We start from the raw sequence: 15,582 nt of genomic DNA, 5'->3' as shown, positions 1-15,582 counted from the left end.
TTCTACATTTGTTGTATTGATTGATTGATAGTAGCAGGGCCTAATCTAGATATTGATGATAAGGAGAAGTTTTCGTAAATTCTGTTTGAAAAATAACAATATTGACATTTTTGTCTATGTAATCTATTACAAAAACTTCTCCCTCTCAAAGACAAATGGGAGAAGTGAGCACAAACAAGGAGAAGTTTTTGCCCATTTCTCCTTCTAGATTAGGCCCTGGATGGTAGTATAACATCCTATGGCAGATATTTCATGTATTGTTGTCAATTGTTTGTAAAGCAATTGAAAGGTCTTTCCATTGAAAGTTTTCTTCTTGTAATGTACCTGTTAAGATGTTATGTTTGACATATAACAAGCTTACCATCTACAACAATTTTCTTTTTGCTCTTGGTAACCTTTTAAATGCAACTGTCGAGGTTTTCATTATGATTTTGATGATCTTTCATTTGATATGCAACACCCCCATCCCACCAGTCCCTCCACCCCGCCACCCCCTACTTTTTATGAACTAAAGCATTTTGCAATTATTAACCCCAATCTGATTCTTTTCGTTAAAACACATTCATACCATTTTTTTTTTATAAGTCGATATTTTTTCAGCAAAATATCAGCGTCAACTTACCATCCACTTCAACTTATTTAACGATTTTTCAAGAAAATAAATCATCTACATGTGATTTCATTAGCATTGCACTACATTATATTGACTGTTTTCATTCATAATATGGAGTAATCTGCAATCACATGTTTTAGAAAAACAAAAGCTGTCAATGCAAATCAAACTGGCGTTCGATTGAACTAAAAAAAAAAATAATTGATCAGTGCCACTATCTAATTATGAATGAATATGATGATGTTATCTTAATTCGTTCCTAAGTGCTATTCTTCAAAACCATTAAAGTATATAAACAAACTCTTGAAGATATGTTTACAAAATCTTTAATCAGATCATTCCAGATTTATCTGCCCTTTTATATGCAAATTTATACCCATTATGGTATGTCATAACACATTCACACAAATTTTTGTCAGTTACAGTGTTATCTAATTTGCTAACTGCCACCATATTTAAAGGTAGCAATTTTTTTATTGCAATTATGAATACTACATTATATTGTTTGTTCAGAGCAATTGACTCAGAATCAAATAAAACTAACATTTAAAAAATACACTTTATTAAAAAAAATCTTACAAACTTAACGAAATCGTCACTTGAATATTATGATTTGAAAAACTTCCGCTGACACCTATGGTAAATAAACGTTGGTGACCTAAGATGTACGTCTGACCCTCAACAAATATGACGTATCTATGTTTTTTGTTGATTTGAGTCAAAAATTGGTGATTTGACTGATACTCCACATCATCTTATAGGTGAAAAAATACAGTATTTGTGATGTACTTGTTAGGACCTTTCATTCTCATTTCAAGGCAGTTGAAAAATGCTTCAATATCAATTCTATAAACGGGCACCAATGAATTATACAAAATCATTGTAAAATATGAAAATTTCGAGTTGTTGTAGTTTTGTTGTTTTTTTTGTTTTTTTTCATTGGTCCTTGATATTGTGTCAAACAAGTGTACTTGCAGATCTTTCTTTCGGTGTAAAGTTTATTTGTGCTTCTGTTGTGAAATAAATATACCCCCACTCTTAATACCCAACTTTCAATAGATTCAAAACAGACAAGATATCTCAAACAGAAAGCTGTATGATAATCTGCTGAACATGTACAATAGGTTCACAAATTTGGCAATTTCTGAGCTCATTTTGGGCATAATGGATAAGTGAAATATGATACAATGTCTAACAAGGAACCAGAAGTCATAGAGACATGGGGCTACCACCATGCACCTTAAAATCATGTGACCTTGAAGAAACTTACTTAGTCTAGGTCATACATTCATGTCAAGGTCACAAACCTGACTCTGTTGAACAAATTGTCATAACTTTTGAAAAGATGGTCACTGTTGTAAACTTTGGCTCAAAATGTAGGGCGTTTCATAAGCTGTATGTATGCACTTATCTCTTATCATTTGCATGAACTTTAGGCCTGAAGTTTGTAGTGAGAAAGCTTTTTAGCACTCTGTGACCTTTGACCTTGGGTACAAATGAAATGTCACATACACCAAAGATCATTGGTGAAGGTCATATACCTTCTAGTTCTTGAAATATATTTTTTCAAATCTTATGTATGATTTTCCTGGTAAGGTTTGATAACAAAATACATGTCTATATATACTCATTAGGTCATCCGTTTGTGTAAGTGTTTTCTGATTGGTTCTGTCAAAAATGGTTTTCAAGATATTAGCCATTGAAAGAATTCGTTTTTAAGAGACATAACTCTGAAAGAAGATGATGAAATCTTTAGCAGATCATCTGCTTAAAGAACAAGATGATGTCTACATGTTAAGCAAGTATGATGATGATATCCTTAAAAATGAAGAGGGGGGAATCATGTGGAAAAAAGGCCAATAAAGGGGAGGTAATTTCTATAATGATTGATTGATTGTTGTTTTTTCATGCCATTTCTACAACTAGGGCCATATGACAGCAAGAGAAATCCTTAATAGGGTCTTCCTGTAAAAGTCTGAAATGAGGTATATCAATGGTTGAAATTTGGTAATGATGTCTTGAAAGATGAAGAAGCAGGGCTATTTTAAAAGTAAATTATGGAAGGACATAAAACCATTTGGGAAAGATCTTAATTACACAAACCCTTCTCTGATAGTCCAACACACTGGGCAGGATCTTCAATGCCCTAGCTCACATAAGCAACAGCAGACAAGTAGGTATGTGTCAAACAAAGGTAACAGCAGACAAGTAGGTGTGTGTCAAACAAAGGTAACAGCAGACAAGTAGGTTTGTGTCAAACATAGGCAACAGCAGACATGTAGGTATATGTCACACCTTTTGGACACATTATTCTGGCTCCTAGCAAATCAGTTGTCAGTCTATCTCAAATTTTGATTACTAAGCAGAGAAGAACTCACTATACCGATTTTAAAGTGTTTAGTATTTCTACAGTTCATATATAAAAAAAATACATATCAAAATAAGAATTTTAGTTATGTCAATTAAGGCCATGTTCATTTTGTATTGCAATGCTTTTTAAAGCAATAAAAGCACTGCATTTAAAAGAATTAAAGTACTATATAAAAGAATAGATGGTTGACTGTGATACAATGTCAGCCTGTTATATGTCATATATGGTAACTTTGTACTATGACCTCATTGACCTGTTTTATGACCCTGCTTAATTCCTGTTGTCATATTTAATAAGAAGTCATAGAACCAAAGGCTTGTTGAATATTAACATTTTGTTATTGATTTTGATGATAAACCATAAAAGTGACAGATTGGTTTGTGACATATATTTGACATTTGTACCATCAGATGAAGTTCGTTATTCATTATGCTCTTTTGAATCCTAAGGAAAGTGTGGGCCTTGGTGGACTGATGTCCATCAAAGACCAGTTATATTATAATGTGCATTTGTCTGTCCATGCCATTTTTATTTTGCATAAAAAAAACTTGCATTGGTAATGTTAAAAAAAATTCATATTGAAAGTATTTTATATTGCAGTTTTTAAGTCAGTTGCATCTCTTGCTATGATTTCTGAGTTTATATTAAAGGATTGAAAATAAACATGAGTTTTCCAACTGGACATCATTGGTTATTTTTATATACTATAAGATTACCAATAAGTATATGTACTGAAACACCTGGTGGTCTGTTTAAGGTCAAACAAGTCACATTGGTGTTTCATTAAGTATGAATATTAAATTAATGTGTTCTTTTTTATGGCTGTCAATATTAGGGAAGCCCAATGCTTAAGAAATCACCACATTTTCATGTAGAGAAGTATAATGAGATGATAGGGAAATTGCCCAATTGTGTGAAACTTAATGAACAAACCTTGTCTTTGTTTTACAGTTGATTTCATGGCTAAATATGGCATGTTCCAGTTTGTTTCTCTGTTTTGTAATATATGAGATATCAGATTTTGACATGTCATCTTCATTAAATTATATATTTTAAGTGTTCTCTGAGTAGGGGTGTGATATAGGGTATACAAAATTGGGTTTAAACTAACACAAATATTACATATACAAAATGCATATATTTTTGTCTTTGCATGAATATTGGCTGGAGTAGATATCATATTGCACGTCCTAATTTTCCCAAAATATATGAAAAAAAGAGCAAGAAACAGAGTAAAAAAAATTGGCATATATTGCAGTTTTAATCTCTATTGAAATGAATGGGGAAGAATTGATACTGTATAATAAACAGCAATTTCAACCATGGTATGCGATTCTTGCTGTAACATTATATGGTAGCTTATTCCCCAAAATAACATATTCTATTTAGTGTTTGCTGTTCATTTTGAAAAGCCAGGTTTAAAAAGGAACATGTTAGAATATTAGAGACAAATTTGAAGGCACTTCATGAGAGCATTAACTTCTGTTTAAGGAAAATGAACAGAAAACAACAGAGCATTATTAAACTCGTCAAAGAGGGCAGTGTGCCATGCCCAAACAAAACTGTCTACCAGGCACGGTACTATTTTGTCTCAAATTTAGGGATTCAAATTTACTTTACAGTAGAAGATCCAGGACTTATCCAAATCTAATGAAAGGTGCACTTAAAGAAATTTAAATTCTATAATAAGTGTCAATTAAAAAGGTTAAAGGAGTGGCAATTAGAAGGCCTATGGACAGACCGACAGACATATTAAAGGATTAAAGAAATTTCAAAGGTCATAAGTTAGAAAATGTGGGTCCTAGAACTAAGACCACAACTAATTTAAAACCCTGTACATATCATCAACAAAATGATAGTTGTCATTGAAAGTGGTTACTGAACACTATCTGTAGTTCTTGGGTTACATCCTTATTTAGTATCTCTATTGCACCTTATAAATGTATTTTGATTTAGGCACAAACTAACCTGTTCATGAACTTCCAAAATGTATTTACATAGATATCAATCATGTTTGTTCACTGGATATTACTTTCAGAATTCAAAGTCATTGCCTAGTGTCAGTCTGATATAATTACATTCAGGTTGATTGCTGATAACTGAATCTCGCGTATTCTGACTACTGTATTTTGTACCATGTAACGCTGTAGGTTGAACATTCATTTACGGTATTTTATAGGATATGGGAAGTCTTCTTCTTATTGCTAGTACGTTACTATAGTTTATATACTGAATATTACATGTCAAAATCTGTATCATATGCTGTATCCACCCAAGACTCCTATATCACCAAGGGCCACCAGCCCGTGGGGTGATATAGGTCGATGGTTAAATACCACGTGATACACATTTTGACATGTCATCTTCATCTTGTCATATATAACTATACTTCAAGTTTGTCTTGTGAAGGAGTACAAAATAGGGTATGCAATATTGATCTAGGGGTGTGATACAGGGAATGCGATATAGGTCTGGAGGTGTGATATAGGGTATGGGATATAGGTCTAGAGGTGTGATATATGGTACACAATATTTGTTTAAATTCACACTTATAATACATATATGAAAAAAAGGTATATTTTAATCTAAATATATGTTATATAGACATATCATGCACGGCTAGGATCAGTATCTAATGTTGATGCAAGGGTTGATATACATACATTCAATCTAGTCTAAAGTTACATCGAAACTCTTGAATCAATATTAGGCTACAAATTTGGGTGTTCCCTCCTCAGGGTTCGAACCCATTCTGTGCTCTGACATCTATGGCATCACTGCCTGCACTAAGTCCATGCAAAACTCTTGACCACATGACTTTATAAAAATACAGCTCTCATTAATGTTTTTATTAAGTAAAACTATATGGCAAGCCAAGTGGACAAAAATGAGTGTTTTCTAATATTAAAAAATGATTTTGTAATATTAATATTAATATTGACACACACCTGTCAATTAATTTCCAATAAATAATTAGGAGACAGATAGACAGGATGTTTATACAGTAATAAAACCATGCGGACGGTAATTTATAATAATTTATAATTTATATAAGGGTCGACAATTTTTTATGTCTAATATTGGGAAATGATCATCGGTCACTTGCAAAATTTGTCGGTCAATGACCAGCATTTTTTTACCATTTCCAGATCCTTAGTCCTTCAACATGTATTTCTTTTATGGACAAATTTACTTGAGTATCTAACCTGGGGACATGTGGGGTATGTGAGCGTGCTCACTAAGGTTCTTTAATTTTCCATCAAGAAGTATAACTTGTGGTGCAGGCATTCTAGATGGAGTATATAGATTGATTAATTAAGATCTCTTGAAATTTAAAAATAGATCTTGCAAAGGAAGATGCTGAAGGGATTTTGCTCCAAAGGATACCACTTAGTTCTAGTAATTTGTGATTTAATGTGCCATTAGTATATTAACTGACACTGCGTGATTCTGAGTAACTATTCTTTAATTTATATTGAAACACACTATTGCCATGGGTAAAATACTTTGACCAGGAAGTTCTTTTGGCCAAATATTACTCAATCTGTCACTAACCAAGCATGAATAGAAAATTTCTAAGTTTATTATTAAGTCACAATAAGTGTAAGTGTTTTATAAGAACCAGGCAAAATGGGAAAAATCAGAAACATGCATGTCAAAATCTCACCGATCTGACAATGTAATATCACTCAAGGATACTGTCTCTATTTGAAAAGACCATTATTTGATCTCTGCATTACTGGCTTTGCTCAGAAATTTTTTCAATAGAATGTTACAACAATAATGCTTTTGACAGCTATCTGCCCTTGAAATGTTCATTTTCAGTGCTCTTCAGTGAAATTATTTGTCAATTTACCAAAAAGATGTGGAAAATGTTGTCTTTTTCCCTTGATTCTGATGGTTCAAATAGTCAAGTTACACTATCAAAATGATAGATGTTTTCATACCATGTTTCACCCACTGCCTGATTCTTATAGAGACTGACACTTAAATATTCATAAATTAAGATTGATTTAGTATTAGGTTGATAAACTTTTAAGATTAACATTAAGAAAAAGGCTATGGCATAAAAATAAAGTATTTATAAGATGTATTACACAAAAACCAAACATCTGTATTAGCTGACATACAGTTGCCTTTTAGCATTGACCTTCACCTTCACATAATTCTGTATTCAAACAATATTTGAGCTTTATTAAGTCTGAACTTGATTCATATTCTTTTATTGTTAAAGAGAATAAAAATCGAAAAGCATCAAGTAAGTATATCACATACAAAAGTATTATTGATAAAAGGAAGCCACCATCTTGGATTTCAACAGAGGATTTATGTATTCTTGCATAGTGCTGAAATCAAAATGGGTCATGTTTTAGTCATTTAACCATCAACAGTTTTTTGTGATATTCATTCATGAAGTAGAAGTAGAAAAAACGTGTTAGCAGAATAATTTGTTTTGCTATATAAAACAGATATACCAAATGCCCCCCCCCCCCCCCCCCCCGCCCCGAGAGTTTTCATATGATTACTTCAGAACAGATCAATAGATTATTTTGTAAAGTTGACACAGTTGTTTAATACCATAAAGTACAGGTCAAGTTCAATTTTCAGCAAAATCCAAAATGTAGTTTTTGAGTAAAGACTATTTTGAAGATTTTGCCATTCCCCTTTTTTCACCAATTACATAGAGGGATATCCCTTTTTGTTCCATTAATGCCCTATTTTGCCATCTTAACCATACAATACTTTCTTGTTTTTGCTTGCTTGCATACAACTCCATTTGTAAAAGGTCTGTTCTTTGGTTTGTTTGTTGCATAGTCAATGAACATTTTTTTTTTTTTTTTTGCTTCATCACTGCTTGTTGACAGAGTTACACAGTACAGTATATAATTTCTTATTTCATATGTATCAATTATAAATTGAGTTATGCTGAATGTCAGCCTCCAGCTTGAAGGAGCTGGGGAGGTTGTTTGTTTGATCTCTGGCCAGGTCACTCGAAAGACTTTATAACTGGTAGCCATTGCTTATCAGCCAAGCATGTGGCATACAGAAAATAAGATGATAACTGTTTGGCTTGGATTCAGAATAATGATCACATTTACTGTTTTATAGTTTAAGATGTAACTAAGATTGAATGCACCTAGGTTGCTTGTTTTAAGTGACAGATTTCACAAACCATGAAATTATAGTTTTTGACCCCTTTAGGTATATTTTTTATTAAAGTTGTGTGAAATATTTGTGGAATTAAGAGGAATTTTCAGTAGAATTAGGTTGGGTACTATTCTTTTATTTTTGTTTGTTGATAGTCACCCAACAGAAATATGCAATTATTGGGTGTAGGACTGAGTTGGAATTATTCATAGTAAAACTTTAAAACATTTTCCAAACTTACAGGAATAAGTGAATAGTATTTTTGAATTAACTTCTGCATAAAAAATTATCACAATTATTTCAACTCCCATTGGATAGATTGATCAAATTTGGGATTGTTGGACTTCATAAAGATGTGGCATAGGTTGTAAGCAATTTTGTGTCTGAACAAAACATTTGTAGCCTTATAATGGTATGGGGCTGTCATTGTTGTTATCTGTAGACACCTGGTTTTCATGTGACAACTTAAATATTAATAGGTTGATCTTTATAAAATTTCATAACAAGGTTCTTATTTATAATATATTCTAAGGTATTGATTTTTGGGGTTATGACCCCAACCACTTTAGAATTAGGGGTGCAAAAAATGCATTTTATAGAATTTAACTATGCAACTCCAGTAAAAGCATAGAAATATCCATGATATAGTTTCACAATATTCTATACCACAATGGTCAGGTTGGTATCAATTTTTGGAGTTAAGACTTGAAACTTTTTCAAAATTAGGGGCCCAAAAAGGGGCAAGAAACATGCAGTTTTCAGATGTCCAGAAAAAAAAACTTGACTATTAACTGAATGATTGTATTACAAGGTGCCATACCACCAAAGGATAGCTGGGGTTGGTTTTGGGAGTTAAGACTTTAACAGTTTTGGAATTTGCAACAATCATTTTCTTTAAATGTCCAGACAATTACTTAACTATTAGTAAATGAATCTTGTATAAATTTTACTACAAGGTACCAACCACAAAAGGAAGACAACACATGCGCTACAGGTCTGGTTATATTTACAAATTACACAAATTGATGCTTTTTATAGAAATCTAAGTTGATCAATGTCTTTGTTTACTTCATTTTCTTGTGATGAGTGAAATAAATATTTTTATTTTTCTTTTAATCACTTACATTCGTGACTATGTTATTTCTTGCTTTACTGCCGCTTGAATTTTTTTGCCGTGGATAGAAGAATATGGAAAAATTGTACAGTGAACTTTTTGTACAGACTTAAATACCAGAATTAGTGAACAATTGTAATTCTTTTTTTCTTTTAACTTACTGATGCATCATTTTATCTGTCTGTTGTTACATTCTGATGAATTCTAACATATAACTTACTAATTAATTAGTATTTACCAGAAATTACAGTCAATATCAAGATTAGTTTTTACTTTGGGTACATTTTAGATCTGTTTGTGTTGTAGAATTTATTTCTTGTCTGTTGCCCTTTTTGTTTTCTCCGCATTATTTTGTCTCCTTGTTTGTGTCTACTGTATATGCAACACTTTCTTTGACCTTTAAATTGGAAATAGCTGCTTTTCCACCAAGCAAGGAGATGAGAGTGACAACTTGCTGGCTTGGATTCAGAATAATGTGGTGTGCCTATGTTTGGAGTGTTGCTTCTGTGAGCTAGCACAGTAAAAAATCAAGCTCAGTGTGTAAGATCAGTACATTGTTGGGTTGTTGCAGCGGAGTCTTCCTGGGAAGAGCAACAGACTTGATCAGGTTACCGCAGGGGAAGCTTCCCAAGTCAAGCAGTGGTCTTTGATGGGCCACTGCATGGGAAGCACAAACAGGGTGTGCTTGATTGATCAAACATTCTATCGTAAAACAATCCAATTACAGCACATACAATGGTGATGTTCAAGAGATTTGAGTTGATCTTCTTTTGGTGTAACCATCATTACCTGGTGAACTTCATTAGGTTGACTGGTGAATATTTTGATTATTACAGCACAAACAATGATGATTTTCAGGGAATAGAGTTGGTCTTCCCTTGATAGAACCATCACTTCCTGATGAACTTCATTAGGTAGTTGACTAAACAATGAAGAAATAGATTTATTTATCAAAACATATAAAATTGTCATGGCAGTTCCCTTGTATTATTGTGACATTATTTGTATTTGGAAGGAAACATATTACATTTACACAATAGGTTGAAAATAATATTTTTTCCAAAATCTATTAAATAGTATAAAGGAAGTTCATCAGGTGAGTAATTTAATCAGTGAAAAATTACCTCTATCCCCTGAACATCTTAATTATATGGGCTGTAAAATTTAATCTTCTACATCATGTTACCTGGGTAGGTTGCCTTCTTAAATTATAAAGTACACCCCACCTTGTTCTGAGGAAAAATATACACTGAAGAGTTCTAATATTAAAACTTGTAAGGGTAACTCCTCCTGAACAGTTAAATGAATTGAAATGAAATATTACATGATGTTTAGGCATCATATATTTATATAGAAGTGCATAAAGGGAGATAACTTATGTGAGGTCATTATATATTTATATAGAAGTTCATAAAGGGCTTACTTGTGAGCTTACTTCATATTAAATTCATGTTATAATTAGATTGACTTCAAACACAAGAAAGGAAGCTTTCTATGACTGCAAATTTTTTGCAGTTTGTTTACTTATATTAAATTAAGAAAACTTGAATAAATCTTATCAGGTCTTTTGTAAATTTAACACATTGTTCTTAAAAATAATGGCAGAGGGCCCTGTAGTTTTTTGAGATTTTTGCCCCATCCCTATGGCAAATATGGGGCATTAAAGGGGGAAAGGTGTTGTAATTAGAATTGCTATAATTATTTTATTGTTAAATAGTTTTGACGATTCTGTTGTCAACATGTTTCTTTTTGGTTTAAGAGGTTATACTCGACAAAATGTCAATTGGAGGCAATATTATATTTTAATAATAACTTGGTTGGAATCAGTTCCTCAGAAAATTTTACAATTTACAGGATTGTGGGTTAAAAGACCTCTCTGGTTCCATATAGGCTGTATAGAGGCTGACATTAAGGGCTGTCTTATTACCTTGACAAGTAGAAATTGAATTACACTTGCCAAAGTACAAGCAAAATTTAAATAATTTTCTTCACACATGTACATTGGAGCATGCTAGTTTTCAAATTGGGCAAGTTAAATTTTCATCTACTTTCCATAACAGGGCAAAGTCCACAAAATGTTAAACCTCAACCCTGTAGTGGCTGCTCTATAGTTGCCATTCAACATTTTTTTTTTGCTTTCATCCAGATAATAAGGCATGCTGGATTTAAAGTCCTATGTGTTACCTATATGATAGATTGTGGAATGCAGTCACTAATATCAGAACATTTATATTGCAATTTTTGCAATTTATCAAATGAAATTAATGTCTTAGTTAATTGTGGTTAAATATTTCGAAATAGAAAATGAACATCAATTCATTCATTCTTTATTTTTTCAATGCTCTATGAACACAAATGTTTCCTGATAAGGCCAACCAATGTTAATCATTAAATTACTGTTCCAGGAAAGAGAGGGCAGTGTTGTGAAGGTAGATAGGATTGATTTATTATGGTTTAAAAGCCTATGGCAGATATTTCATACATTATAGGATGAGAATGATTGACCAATCCAACAGATCCTGCTTTGTTCTTCTCAGACTCACTGAGCCAGATTTTTATTGTGCAGGCTCACAGGAGTAACAGCTGCAGTTAGGCATGCTGCCCTACTTGGACACAATTTTCTGACTCAGAGCCCACAATCATCACTCTGTCCTCTTAATACAGTGTGCACTTGGTGACTTCCAGTTTTATAATGTCTTTGGTTGAAGGTAGAAAAGAATGTCATACTGTTATACTTATGATACAAAGCATGATGCTGTGTTTTACATACCACTATGACAGACATGTGACCTTGACCTTTGACCACAAGGTCAATTATATGCTTTTTTTTGGTAGGGAAGATTGCCCAAGCTATATTTTTTTTTTCTTTTGATCTAGACCTTATAGATATATAGCATGTCATAATATTCATTTATGATAACATTTATTTGACCTTGGCATTTGATCCTCCGAATTGTAATTAGGACCCCGCCACTCTTACTGGCTGTTGCCCTACAGTGATCACTCTGTCCGTCCATCCATCCATCCATCCGTTTGTTGGTTACAAATCTTGTCTGGGTGGAACTATTTTGTCTTTCATTGTAGGCTTTTGGTAATTAGCATGTGGGTAGATCATCCAAAGACAATGTGTCACGTACCATGGATATTGGCCTATGACGTTGAACTTTGATCTCAAGGTCAAATTCCTGATTTTTAGTGACAAATTCATGTCCAGGCTGTATCTTTTTTGTCTTTCGCTGTGGGCTTTTGATATCTGGCTTGTTGGTTTATCACCCAAATTAATTTATATATATATAGTTTAATTGCCATGGCAATACATTGACATACATTGTGTTGGCAGGAACAAATCTAAATTTGATTTACAATAAATAAATAGAAATTCTGAAGATCTTTGATTGACTGATCAATTATCGATGAAGTTCTTTAAGACATTGATTCAAATTCCTATGGAATAATAGGAAGTTGAAATTTACTTGTCAAATGCAAAAATACCCATCATATTAATAAATATTTCAAATTTTGATATTCTGTACACATGTTACAAGGAGTAAACACTCATCACCAGCATTATGATCAAATACATAGGATTATCCAAATCCAAAGGTAGTTGTATACAAGAAGTACTCAAAACCAAAACTTTTGAAATAGGAAGCCAAAACCAGAACCAAAAAGATCTACAATGTGCAATACAAAGAACTGGCGATTTCATTTGGAGTTTCATCTAGAAATGGCCATTCAAGTCAAGGGAAACTTTACTCCCTGAAGTTAACCATTTTACTAGCTGTAATTGATTATCATACCAACAAGCCCTAATTTCAAGAAATAAAAACAGATTTTTACTTGGTTTATAATGGTTGCCTTTCAGGAAAACTTTCTATGATCAATGAGGACCTCCGTATAGTCACAAATGGCAGTACAGTTGTTTTATTTAATAAACAAGTAAAAACTCATGATTGCCTCATTAAAACACTTATGTTCATTAAGTTTAGTTATATATGGAGCTATGTTTCAATATATTAATGAAAGAATTTCCTTCTTGGTTTACATGAATTTGATTTTGATGAATTTGAAACATACGTTCATGCTATAAGTTTGCTTAAAATAGAACTGTTCATGTCACTTAAACCATCTCTTTTTCATGCTGTGAATGATAGGCTATGTTAGGAGATACCAGTATCTGTGTTGTAATTAATGCAAATTCATTTGAATATATATTCAATCGACGTGGTGGTTCTACCTCAGTTACAGCAAGTGAAATAGTTAACTTCAGAAGATAGAGTTGGTCTACTCTACAATTGACAAGGAGATTTAATCTTTGTTATCACACTAGATATCTAAAGAAAGTTTATATCTCCTGCGATAGTTCCTGTAAACAGTGAATATTTTAGTATAGTCCTCCACCACAGAGTATTTGATTCACTGTAAAGATTCAGGTTTGTGTTGATGTGATCTATGCTGTGCCAAAAAGAGGGGCTGTAAAGTCAGTTTTTGTTTGTTTTGTTTTGTTTTGTTTTTTGGTTTTTTTGGTTTTTTTTTTTTTTTAGGTTTTAGGTCATGGTGCACATATATAGCATATGAGGAGTATGTGGTTATGTGATTGTGTACACATGTACCGCATGATATGAAGATTAGGTGGTCTTGTGATTGGGTACACATGTACAGCATGATATGGAGATTTTGTGGTCTTGTGACTGGGTACACATGTACAGCATATGAAGATTAGGTAGTCTTTTGACTGGGTACTCATGTACAGCATGATATGAAGTCTCTATATTTCTTTACTTCATGAAACTATTCAGCATTTAAATATTATGTATTCATAAGGATAATAACAAAATTACTAAACTGATAAAATCTAGGCAGTAAGGAAAGTCTGTAAACTTGATAGTGCTTCAAGGGTAATATTTTTCTGTATACAAAGGGCTGTTGCTGGTGGTCTTGCATAAACTATAAGTCTTTGAATAATGATGAATAATTGAGGAAAAACTTGATAAATGACTTGTCCTCTTAATGATGAACAACCTAATCGGGGAAGGAACAGCTTACATAAGGTTGTAAACACAATTTTCCTTGACATTAGTGGTATTAAGTAACATTTGAAGACTTCCCTTTTATAAGGATAAGTTATTTTGGTATAGAATTTCTTATATATCTTGTGAGTAAAGTGCCTATAGAATTCAGACACTGTCACCGGTTAGTTGATACAATATGTAGAAAACCCAATGGAAGAAATTTTTTTTTTTTTTTTTTGGGGGGGGGGGGGGAGGTTCTACATAAGCCATATTTTGACATATCTATAGTTCTTTCCATTCATAGATCAGCATTTTTTTTTTTTTTTTTTTTTAATCTCCTATGAATTTTGTATTCTTGGAGCAACATGTCCTCCAATGCTAAAAATAGAACATAGGGGTCAGACAGAAGTTTTTTGCATATATCTCAAAAACTGTAGGGTTTAGCAAAGTTTGGACAAGGGGATAAGTGTTCAAGATCTATCTCTGGTGAAATTTTTTTCTGCTCTCATGAAACCATGTCCAGTGACACGTTGCAAGGGGACATAGAAATGCCGGGTGTTCGTCTGTCTGGTCGCGTTTTCCGCACTTTGTTTGGTTATGTTTTTACCAAATAAGTTTGTATTTGGTATGTGGCCTTATTATGAAGAGTTACAGATTAAGTTCGACTTTGGTTACAGTTGAATGATTTTTACAGAAGTTTAGCCCCTTGGACTTGGGAAAATTTCAGAGAATTTCCAGTTTCCCACACTTTTTTTTGTAATGCTTTTACCAATTTATTAAATATTTTGTATGTAGTCTTACTATGAGCAGTTAAAGATTAAGTTCGACTTCGGTTACAGTTAATTGATTTTTATGGAAGTTATTGCCCTTGGACTTAGAAAATTTCAGTGAATTTAAAGTTTTCCGCACTTTTTTTTTTTCATGGGAGACATTGGGACGCTGTTCATTTATTAATGTTATTTTTTACAAAATTTTCTTCTCTGAAACTACTTGACCAATCAGAACGAAACTTAGTATGAATGTTCCTTAGGGTGTTTTACATAGTATTGATGTGGTGGATTTTTGGTCTATCCAAAAAACGTGGCCTCCATTACTAAAAATAGAAGAAAGAGGTCAGACAGAAGTTTTTTCCCTGTTTTTAATGTTATTTCTTTCAAAAATCTTCTACACTGAAACTACCACACCAATTAAAACAAAACTTAGTATGAATGTTTCTTAAGGTAATCTTCTTAGATCTGATATGGCGAAATTTTATTCGTAGAAAAAAACGCCCCTGTTGCTAAAAATAGAACAAAGGGGTCAGTCAGAAATTGTTCTCATATAT

At 32.7% G+C, this 15,582-nt stretch overlaps 1 protein-coding gene across 3 annotated transcripts in view; it reads left to right on the top strand.

Moving 5' to 3' along the window:
- LOC148603278 (DNA mismatch repair protein Mlh1-like) overlaps positions 1–15,582 on the top strand; it is a 176,276-nt gene that overhangs the window by 126,712 nt on the left and 33,982 nt on the right. The gene's annotated exons all lie outside the window — the stretch shown is intronic.

Source organism: Perna viridis, chromosome 11, assembly GCF_037379345.1.
Source record: "Perna viridis isolate PV_CMFRI_1.1 ecotype Kerala chromosome 11, ASM3737934v1, whole genome shotgun sequence".
In the NCBI taxonomy this organism is placed as follows: Eukaryota; Metazoa; Mollusca; class Bivalvia; order Mytilida; family Mytilidae; genus Perna; species Perna viridis.
The sequence above is the reverse complement of the archived record's forward strand: the minus strand, read 5'-3'. Positions and strand labels throughout refer to the sequence as shown.